Source organism: Leptonychotes weddellii, chromosome 8 (genome assembly GCF_054177405.1).
Source record: "Leptonychotes weddellii isolate Sample4059 chromosome 8, ASM5417740v2, whole genome shotgun sequence".
NCBI classification, from domain to species: Eukaryota; Metazoa; Chordata; class Mammalia; order Carnivora; family Phocidae; genus Leptonychotes; species Leptonychotes weddellii.
In genome coordinates this window covers 52,811,776-52,822,066 of record NC_138376.1, presented here as the reverse complement: position 1 = coordinate 52,822,066, position 10,291 = coordinate 52,811,776, and the positions used below count along the sequence as shown (strand labels likewise).

The 10,291-nt window shown below is 35.4% G+C and overlaps 1 pseudogene; it reads left to right on the top strand.

Moving 5' to 3' along the window:
• Nucleotides 1-570: 570 nt before the first annotated feature.
• Nucleotides 571-1,371, top strand: LOC102737808 (large ribosomal subunit protein eL8 pseudogene; annotated as a pseudogene).
• The last annotated feature ends 8,920 nt before the right edge of the window (nt 1,372-10,291 follow it).

Genomic DNA, 10,291 nt, shown 5'->3' with positions numbered 1-10,291 from the left:
TTATATAGAAACTGAGAGTTTCAAAAGTTTGAAGCAGTTAAATCAACCAACCTTTAAATAAGTTAAAAATAAATAGTTGTTTAAACTGTCAACTAAAATCAAAATTTCGATTAGAGAAAGCAACATGAATAAGTTTGATCTGTGACCCTAACTTAAAGAAACCCATCTGTTAACGATATCAGTCAAAAGTAGCACAATGACATATGATTCCACTCATAAATGGAATCTAAAATAAAGAATATATAAACTAAAAGCAGAATCATAACTATAAATACAGAGAACAAACTGATGGTTGACAACGGGGAGAGAAGGGTTGGGCAAAACAGGGAAAGGGCCTCCAGTTATGGAATATGTAAGTCACGGGAATAAAAAGAGGATAAGGAATACAGTTAATGATATTGTAGTAGTGATTAATGGGACAGATGGTAACTACACTTGTGGTGAACATAGCATAATGTATGAATTTGTTAAATCACTAACAGTTGTACACCTGATACTAATGTAACATTGCATATCAACTATATTCAAGTAAGAAAAATTTTTAAAAATCAAAGTTGATGGCTCAAGCCATCCAAGATGCTGAAAGGAAAGAAGGCTTAGGGGAAGAAGGTGGCCCCAACCCCTGCTGTCGTAAAGGAGCAGGAGACCAAGAAGGTGGTCAATTCCCTGTTTGAGAAAAGACCCAAGAAATCTGGCATCAGACAGGAAATCCAGCCCCAAAGCAACCTCATCCTCATCTGATTTGTCCAGTGGCCCCGCTGCATCTGGCTGCAGTGGCAAAGGGCTATTCTCTATATAAGTCAAAAAGTGCCTCCCGTGATTAACCAGTTCTCCCAGGGCCTGGACCACCAAACAGCTACTCAACTGCTTAAGCTGTCCCACAAATACAACCAAGAGAAGACGCAGAGATTGTTGCCCCAGGCTGAGAAGAAAGCTGCTGGCAAACGGGGTGTCCCCACCAAGAGGCCGCCTGTCCTTCGAGCTAGGGTTAATACTGTTACCACCTTTGTGGAAAACAAGAAGCCTCAGCAGGTAGTTACTGCAAACGCTGTGGATACCATTGAGCTGGCTGTCTTCCTGCCTGTCCTGTGTCCAAAGATGGGGGTTCCCTACTGCCTTATCAAGGGGAAGGCCAGGCTGGAGTATCTGGTCCACAGGAAGACGTGAACCACTGTCACCTTCACACAGGTTAACTTGGAAGACAAAGGAACTCTGACTAAGCAGGTAGAAGCTATCAGGACCAAATACAGTGACAGATATGATGAGATCTGCCATCACTGGGGAGGCAGTTTTCTAAGTCCAAAGGCAGTGGCTCACATTGCCAAGTTGGAAAAGGCAAGGGCTAAGGAACTGGTCACCAAACTGGGCTAATTGTATGCTGTTGAATTTTCTGTACACAAAAGTCATAAAAGGTTCTCTTTCAAAAAAATCAAAGTAGCACAAAAAAGACACTTTTTTCTTTCTTTCTTTTTTTTTTTTTTGTGAAAACAGACAAACCGAGATTGCTTATTTGAAATAGATGGGTTTCTAGTCATTCTTTGAAAATTTCTTTTAGTTCAATTTTCAAAAATTAGTAACAAAAATGTGTAAGATATATCTGTGACAATCTCTAACTTCATGATCTTTGTTTTTGAAAGATTACAAATAATCTATTATCAACAGATATATTATCTATCATCTATCTATCTATCTATCTATCTATCTATCTATCATCTATCTATCTCTTTGAGGGTCTTTTCTTTTTTTCCAAGTAGATATTCACTAATTTACGTTGAAATATATATGTGCTAATAATTTCTAAAGGAATCTCCGTGCATGGCTGAAAGGAGGAATTTTAACCAAGGTTGCTGTAAAAGGATAATGAGGATAATGAGAAAAATAAAGAGGATAATGAGAAAAATATATCATTCATTTGTTCAAAGACACTTGAGTGCTTACTCTTTGCTGATGCTCTCCTAAGCACAATGGGGGTTGGAAAAAAAAAACATGATCTGGACTTTAAGTAGCTTATCAATAATTAAAGATATAAGGTGTACATATGAGCTATACTAGACACTAAGTAGGAAGCAAAAGACATAATGAGTGACAACTGAAACATCTGGGACTTAAAAAGAGAGGTAGAGATCACTTCCATTTGAGAATGTTCTAGAGACTGCTCATAAATAGAGTGAAGATAATTAGCATAGCTAAGTTAATAATTACCTAAATGGGTTGAAGGGAAAATAGAGTGGCAGTGATCGAAACTGATTCTCTGGATCCTGTCAGAATCTCATTAAAACTGTGTCAGAAGAAATATGACAGGGAGCCCATGACTAAGAGACACCTTGCTTATGTGGCTATGATTTGCAAATTAATCAATCTTGACAATCTGATCACTGTGATTCCTAAGAGTTTTGTATTAGTTTCATTTAGCAATTTTATGTTTGTAGATTGTCAATTTTTTTTTAATTTTTAAAGAAGCTCTTTCTCTAAATTATGCAGCCTTTATGCCAAAAATTTTGAAACATTCTGGTTGCTCAGTCATGGCTGCAAAACAACTACCATGAAACAACTACCATGAAATCAAAGAGTCTGCGATAAAGCATTTAGCTAGAAATTTAAAAGCCTAGTTAATATTTAACCCAAAAACTTATATAATAAAAATGGTGATAATGAATGTGATTCATGATAACCATTAGAATTGTATAAAATTAAATTAATGATGGTTTTAAAACATGAAATGATCATTTCAAGGGAAGAAAATTAGTTTCGTGTGACCATATGCTTCAAATTGAGAATAGATTTAGAAACCATCAAAAAGCACCAAAATAATACAGAGACAAAATATCTTCTTGTTATATTTGACTGTTACCAAACACTCAGAGATCCTCCACTGCTTAAGGGTGATCCCCTTCCCATATTTCTCAGCATGGGATAAAAGCTGTCCCCAACACTCTTGTCCCTGCTTGCTTTTCTAGTGTCCAACATACCCAGTCCCTGCTTTAACAAAGTTACTTTCTTTTCTTAAAAATTGCAAAGGGCCTTCCCATATCTTGACTTCTGCTGCTACAGTATAAACCCTTCTCCACATCTCTGGATGGAGTAAGCCCATTGACATCCAATAAACATACCACTTCTTTCATGAAGTAAAATAGTCTCAGCTACAACAGCCTTAAATTTGACTAGACATTGCACAGATTTATGGAGAGCACTGGGAAGAGTGTGGACAACATCTCAAACAATGAAATACTTAGAAAACAACTACCACATGTACTTGATCCCTGAAACAATGGATCAGAAGAAAAGGAGGGGTGCCTGGGTGGCTCAGTCGGTTAAGCGGCTGCCTTCGGCTCAGGTCAGGATCCCTGGGTCCTGGGATCGAGCCCCACGTCCGGCTTCCTGCTCAATGGAGAGCCTGCTTCTCCCTCTCTCTCTCTGCCTGCTTCTCTGCCTACTTGTGCTTTCTCTCTCTCTGTCAAATAAATAAATAAAATCTTTAAAAAGAAGAAGAAGAAAAGGAAAGCAGATGGAATAAGGAAGAACAGAAACTGTGCTAGGTCAGGGTGTGTGTGTGTGTGTGTGTGTGTGTGCATATACATGCGTGCGGGGGTTGAGGGGAGCACATGGAAGGAGAACAAAGATGCAAGGGGTTACCAGGAATCCTATTCAGGGATGTTGTAAATTTAGACTTGGTTCCAACGGAGATCAATATTTTTTCATGTTTACTTGTAAGAGTTAAGCAAGATGTGAAGAGCAGGGCTTGCTATCCAGGAAGGACTTCGACACTAAAAAGAATAAACAAAATGCTGGCCTAGTTACATAGACTAGGCCAACAGAAATGGAGGCACACGGGTTTCTTCTGAAATCCAAAATAGCAGGCCTGTGGCAGTGAAACAAACTACTGACCAACTCAATTATGCCAGTTCCTTCTCTCCTTCTTTTCACATAATAGACAGTAAAACAAATTAACAGAAAAAACAAAGATCAAGAACAACACAGAAGGCTTGTTTTGGTTATCATAATCTATCAAAACTATTAATATGATTATCATCATGAGAAATACAATCACCTCAGCACAGGACTTTTTCATGAGGCAAGAAAGATTCATCTAATCTGGAGAAGATGTGCGTATTTTTTTATAACATCTGTTCGTTGTTTATATGTTAATAAATGTTCATAACTCTGAATCTGTTCGTGCCAGAAAGATATTCAAAGTTCTTAAGTGAAAGTTTGAAATAATGAAAGTATGTATTGACTTACCAGATTCCCACTGATTTTAAAAAGATAGGATACTTATAGTGCTCAGGATGTTTTATTTATTTAATTAATTAATTAATTAATTTCAAAGATTTATTTATTTATTTGTCAGAGAGAGAGAGAGAGAGAATAAGCAGGGGAAGCAACAGGCAGAGGGAGAAGCAGGCTCCCCACCAAGCAAGGAGCCTGATGCGGGGCTTGATCCCAGGACCCTGGGATCATGACCTGAGTCGAAGACAGATGCTTAACCAGCTGAGCCACCCAGGCGTCCTGCTCAGGATGTTTTATGATTAGCTTACTGTTAATTTGAAAATTGGAAATCTAGTATTATGAGGTATTCCAAATTTACAATGCTTTTATTTTACTCTAAGGTATTAGAAACTAAAATCAGTAACAATTGTTTGGTAAATATAAATAGACCTTTGTATTGCTTAGTGTTTCTTTGTATAAAGTTTTCAATTATCTAATTCAACAACTCATGTTTTCTCTCTAATGTGGAAAGATTCGATGTGGAGGAGTGTCTACACCACAGGCAGCTCATGTTAGTCTTCTAATTAATATATGATATTACATAAAAATTTTTAAATTGAGTATTTTTAAAGGCTCTGTATGAGTAAGTTTATTATTTTAATGAAACTTATATTGAGATACAATTCACATGTCATAAAATTCACCATTTTAAATTGTCCTATTCAATGATTTTTAGTATATTCATACAGTTGTACAATAATTACCACTCAGCAGTTCTAGAACATTTTCATCACCCCAGAATGAAACCACACTTTAATTAGAAATCACTCCACATCTTTTCTTCCCTAGAGCCCCTGGAAACCACAAATCTACTCTGTCTTTAGGGATTTGCCTATTCTGGACATTTAAAATAAGGGAATTAATTATATAATTGAGGCCTTTTGTGTTTGACTGCTTTGATTTAGCATAATATTTCATGATTCATCTGCATTGTAGCTTGAATTAGTACTTCATTAATTTTCATGGCCAAATAATATTCCAATGTTTGGATATATTACATTTTGTTTATCCATTAATTGATGGACGTTTGGATTATTTCCACATTTGGCTATCATAAATAATGTTACTATACTATGAACATTTGTGTACAGATTTTTGTGTTAGCATGTTTTTAATTCTCTTGGGTATATACCTAGAAGTGGCTCCACCATTTTACATTCCCACAAATGATGTATGGGGGGTTCCAATTTCTCCAAATACTTGTCAATACTTGTTATGGTCCCATATTTTTTATTGTAGTCTTCCTAGTGAGTGTGAAGTGGTATCTCCTTATGGCTTTTATTTGCTTTTCCCTAAAAACTAATGGCAGTAAGAAACTTTTCACTTTCTTCTTGGCCATTTGTATAGTATCTTCTTTGGAGAGATGTCTCTTCAAACACCTTGTCCATTTTTTAGTTGGGTTATTACTATTTCATTGTTGAATTGTGAGAGTTCTTTATATATTCCAAATATCAGTCCCTCAACAGATATGACTTACAAATATTTTCTCCAGTTCTGTGGGTTATCTTTTCAAATACTTGATAGCATCCTTTGAATCACAAATGTTTTAATTTTGACGAATTCCAATATATCTACTTTTTCTTTTGTCATTGTAAGTAGATATAGTATCTATGAAACCATTGCCTAATCCAAGATCACAAATCCTATGCTTTCCTCAAATAGCTCATAGCCTGATCTCTTACATTTAGGGCTATGATCATTTTTTAGTTCATTTTTGTGTATGATGAGGTAGGGGGAAGGTAGGGATCCAAATTCATTCTTTTGCGCACATATATTCAGTTGTTTCAGCACCATTTGTTGAAAAGACTATTTTTTTCCCATTCAATTATCTTGACACTCTTGTTTTGAAAACCAGTTGACCATAAATGTAAAGGTTTATTTCTGGACTTTAAATTCCATTCTGTTGATCTTGATTTCTATATGTTAGTACCACACTGGCTTGATTACTGTAGCTTTATAGTAAGTTTTGAAATGGAAATTGTGTGTGCTCTGACACTATTCTTTTTCAAGATTGTTTCTACTATTCTGGGTCCTTTGCATATCTATATGAATTTTAAAGCTTATGACCAAAATTTAAAAGCTTTTTGTACATTCTTTGTAGTTCCCTATGTAGATAATCATACCATCTGCAAATAAGAACAATAAGAACAATTTTATTTTGGGCGCCTGGGTGGCTCAGTTGGTTAAGCGACTGCCTTCGGCTCAGGTCATGATCCTGGAGTCCCTGGATCGAGTCCCGCATCAGGCTCCCTGCTCAGCAGGGAGTCTGCTTCTCCCTCTGACCCTCCTCCCTCTCATGCTCTCTGTCTCTCATTCTCTCTCTCGCAAATAAATAAAAAAAAAAAATCTTAACAAAAAAAAAAAAAAAGAACAATTTTATTTTTTCCTTTCTGATTCATATGTCTTTTATTTCATTTTTTTTGCCTTACTGCACTGGCCAGAACTTCCAGTATTATGTTGAATGAGTGTGGTAATATGAACATCTGACCTCCTTCCTAATTTTAGGGGGAAAGCATCTAGTCTCACCATTAACTATAATGATAGCTGTAGGGTTTTTTAAAATAGATATTCTTTATCAAGATGAGGAAATTCTTCTCTGTGCCTTTTTTTTTAACTGAGAATTTTGTCATAAATATGTGTTGAATTTTGTCAAATTACTGGATTGATTGATAGGATCATGTGATTTTTCTTCTGTTACTATGATAGACTACATTGATTGGTTAATTCTTGAATATTGAAGCAGTCTTGCATATCTGGAATAAACCCCTCTTGTTTACGGTGAATAATTCTTATTACAAACTATTTTATTAATATTATATACTATATGTTGCTGAATTCTACTTTTATATTTTAAGAACTTTTACTTCTATTCATAAGGGACATTGATCTGTATTCTTTTTTTGTAGTTTGTCTCTTTTTGATATTAGGTAAATGTTAGCTTTATAAGAAGAGTTGGGAAGTGTTCCCTTCTCCTCTGTTTTCTGAAACAGATTGTGTAGAATTGATGTTAATTACTTTTTAAACATTTGGTAGAATTCACCTGTGAAACCATCTGGGCCCAGAGATTTCTCCGTTGAGAGTTTTAAAATTATAAATTCAATTTCCTTAATATTATAGAATTTTTATTGTTCTAGTGTTTTTATTTTATTTGTGTTTATGGATGTGTACATCTATATATTTTAATTTTTAATCTTTTTTAAATTTTAAAATAAGAAAGTTATTGATCTGACTCCATGGTTTCCACCTTCTTCTCTAGGAGGTGTGGCAGTGTTCTGGGCCTCCGCTCTGCCTAGTTGTTCAATCTCCTACCCTCTGGAAGTTCTGACACTCTGAGTTTCTACCTTCACCAATGAATATAGGTAAACTTCTCCCGTCCAACTTTTAATTTTACTCCAAATCGCCACTCCCACTACTAGAATGTCTCCTCTCTTCTGAAAGGTATACTCCTATTCCATATTATTAAGGGTTGGCTTCTGCCTCTCTTGGCTGGCTTTATGTTTTTGGTCAAATATCTTCTCTATTTGTTTTCTTAAAAAAGAGAGAGAGAGAGCTCTAACTAGGTAATAACTAAGTCTTTTATAGCCTCCAAATTATGTTATGCAATGTTTCTAAATACAAAACTCACTATCTTTACTTTGGAGTCAACACCTCTCATTCTGTTATGGGCATAATAACCCAAGCTAGAAAACTTTCAGTTGTTTGATTTTCTCCCCCTCCTTTTACCCTCTGCATCAAATGTGTCCCCATCACTTTCCAATCATCTTTTGAAGGGCTCACTGGTCTCTTCCCTGTGGTTGGATATATCATTTAGTTCCTTCCATTTTTTTCTTTTTTCTTTCTTGCTTTTTTTTTCTCTTTCAGGAATGCCCTATCCCTTCCTTCTGTTATACAAATCCCATTCCTATGGAATCTTATTTGTACCTATGATATAATATTGTACTTTATCATACAAGTATGCACACATTACATAAATATATATATACACATTTAATGCAAATATTACAAATATATATTAAACAGATATACTAGAAGTCATTAGTGTACTTTCCTTCAAATGTTTCACCTTAAAAAATCATACATTTATGTTAAGGTAACTCTATATTGGTAATGCCTTTATTGGAATTGCTCTCATCTGCTTGGGCATGTATGTATAATTTTAACATTTTCAGGGTGAGAAATGTAATTTCAAGACAGTTAAAAGTCAGTAAAAGTTAAGTCAATCAAACTAGCCAATAGTATCTTCATGTTTAAAAAAAGTGTTAGCAAGAAACAGGTATTCTTATGTGGTTTTGTAATTCTTTTGAATGTATAAATTGTATTTTATATTTTAATCACCCCAACCTGCCACACTTTTTTCAAAAGTAATTATCTTATATGTTGTCTTCTCAAAAATCACAGAATGTAAACTCTCTGAGGACAGATTTTCTGCCTCACACATTCAGATCATTCACAATGCCTAACAACTGTATTCTTGATAAGATGGCCAGAGTGGACTCACTGACAGACGCCAGTACAATCTGTACAGTGCTTCAGTGTATAATTCAGGAATTAGAGAGATGGCCCTGATAAAGGAAATAACTCTTTATTTTGTTATGAGGTTTACATAATGATTTTGCATTATAAAAGATAAAACTCTTTAAAGGACAAAGCCAAAAGCAATAAAAAAAAAAAAATTAAATGGTAACCTGCATTTGTAGAATGGCTTTTGGATACTGGGATATACATGAAATGAATTAATGGAAAATACTGAAGTGATAGGTTTAATATTATGGTCCCAAGAGCTGTTATGATACAAGTAAAACTAATCAATTTAGATTATTCAGTTTAGTTATTATTTTCACTTCAGGGGAATTCCTGAATCATTAAACTTTGGATCTCTGATTACATCGCTCACCTAATGAAACAGTAAACAGATTACCAAATTAAAAGACCCCAAGGGGGAAAAAGGCTAAAATATTCATCTTTACAAATTTTCAAATCTTTTTTTTAATATATTTTATTTATTTGAGAGACAGAGTGCATGCTAGTATGAGTTGGGGGTGGGGGGGGCAGAGGGAGAGGGAGAGGCAAACTCCCCCCTGAGCAGGGAGCCAGATGCAGAGCTCGCATGCAGGGTTCCATGCAGGGCTCTATCCCAGGACTCTGAGATCATGACTCTGAGATCATGACCTGAGCCAAAGACAGACACTTAACCGACTGAGCCACCTAGGCGCTCCTCAAATTTCAAATCTTTAATCACAATTGTTAGCTATCTAAGGCTTAATGAAGTTTTACCATGTAACTAAGTATAGAGCATGAAGGTTTTTTAAATATTTTATCTTTTAAAACATAGCAATAGTTTTATGATATTTAGAAGTGAAGATTTATACGGACATAATATTTTTATATAAGCATGTATAGAGACAAAGCAAAATTCTTGAAGTTCAAGGAAAAAGCTGAAACTACATTTGTAAAATGAGGGCTTTCCCAAATTTCCATTTATGTTCTGTTCCCTTTGAGTAAGTAAACTTATATATCATGAGTTCTTTCCTGTCAGTCACTCCATGCAATCCCTCCTGCAGGATGGGGTTTCCCTCCCTCAATAAACCATTTGACAAGAACTGCATCATGACTCTGGGTAGAAGCTGACCTCATCAAAGTATTTCTCATCTATAGCATATCTTTTGAAGTCTGGTGATTGGCTAAGTGGTCGTAAATTTCTGTGTATACAAAAGCTGACATGTGATTTTCAAGGTAGGTAAGAGGATGGTACTATGCAATTCGCAAAAGCATATCTAATAATATACTGTTATAATTGAGAAACAAATAACGTGAGCTTGAACTCAGTGCGAACTGCAGAAAGTTAAGCTCTATAAAATCTTCCTAGCTGAGTGGGCCGATGTCCACAATAGCCAAACTGTGGAAAGAGCCAAGATGTCCATTGACAGATGAATGGATAAAGAAGATGTGGTATCTATATACAATGGAATATTATGCAGCCATCAAAAGGAATGATATCTTGCCATTTGCAACGATGTGGATGGAA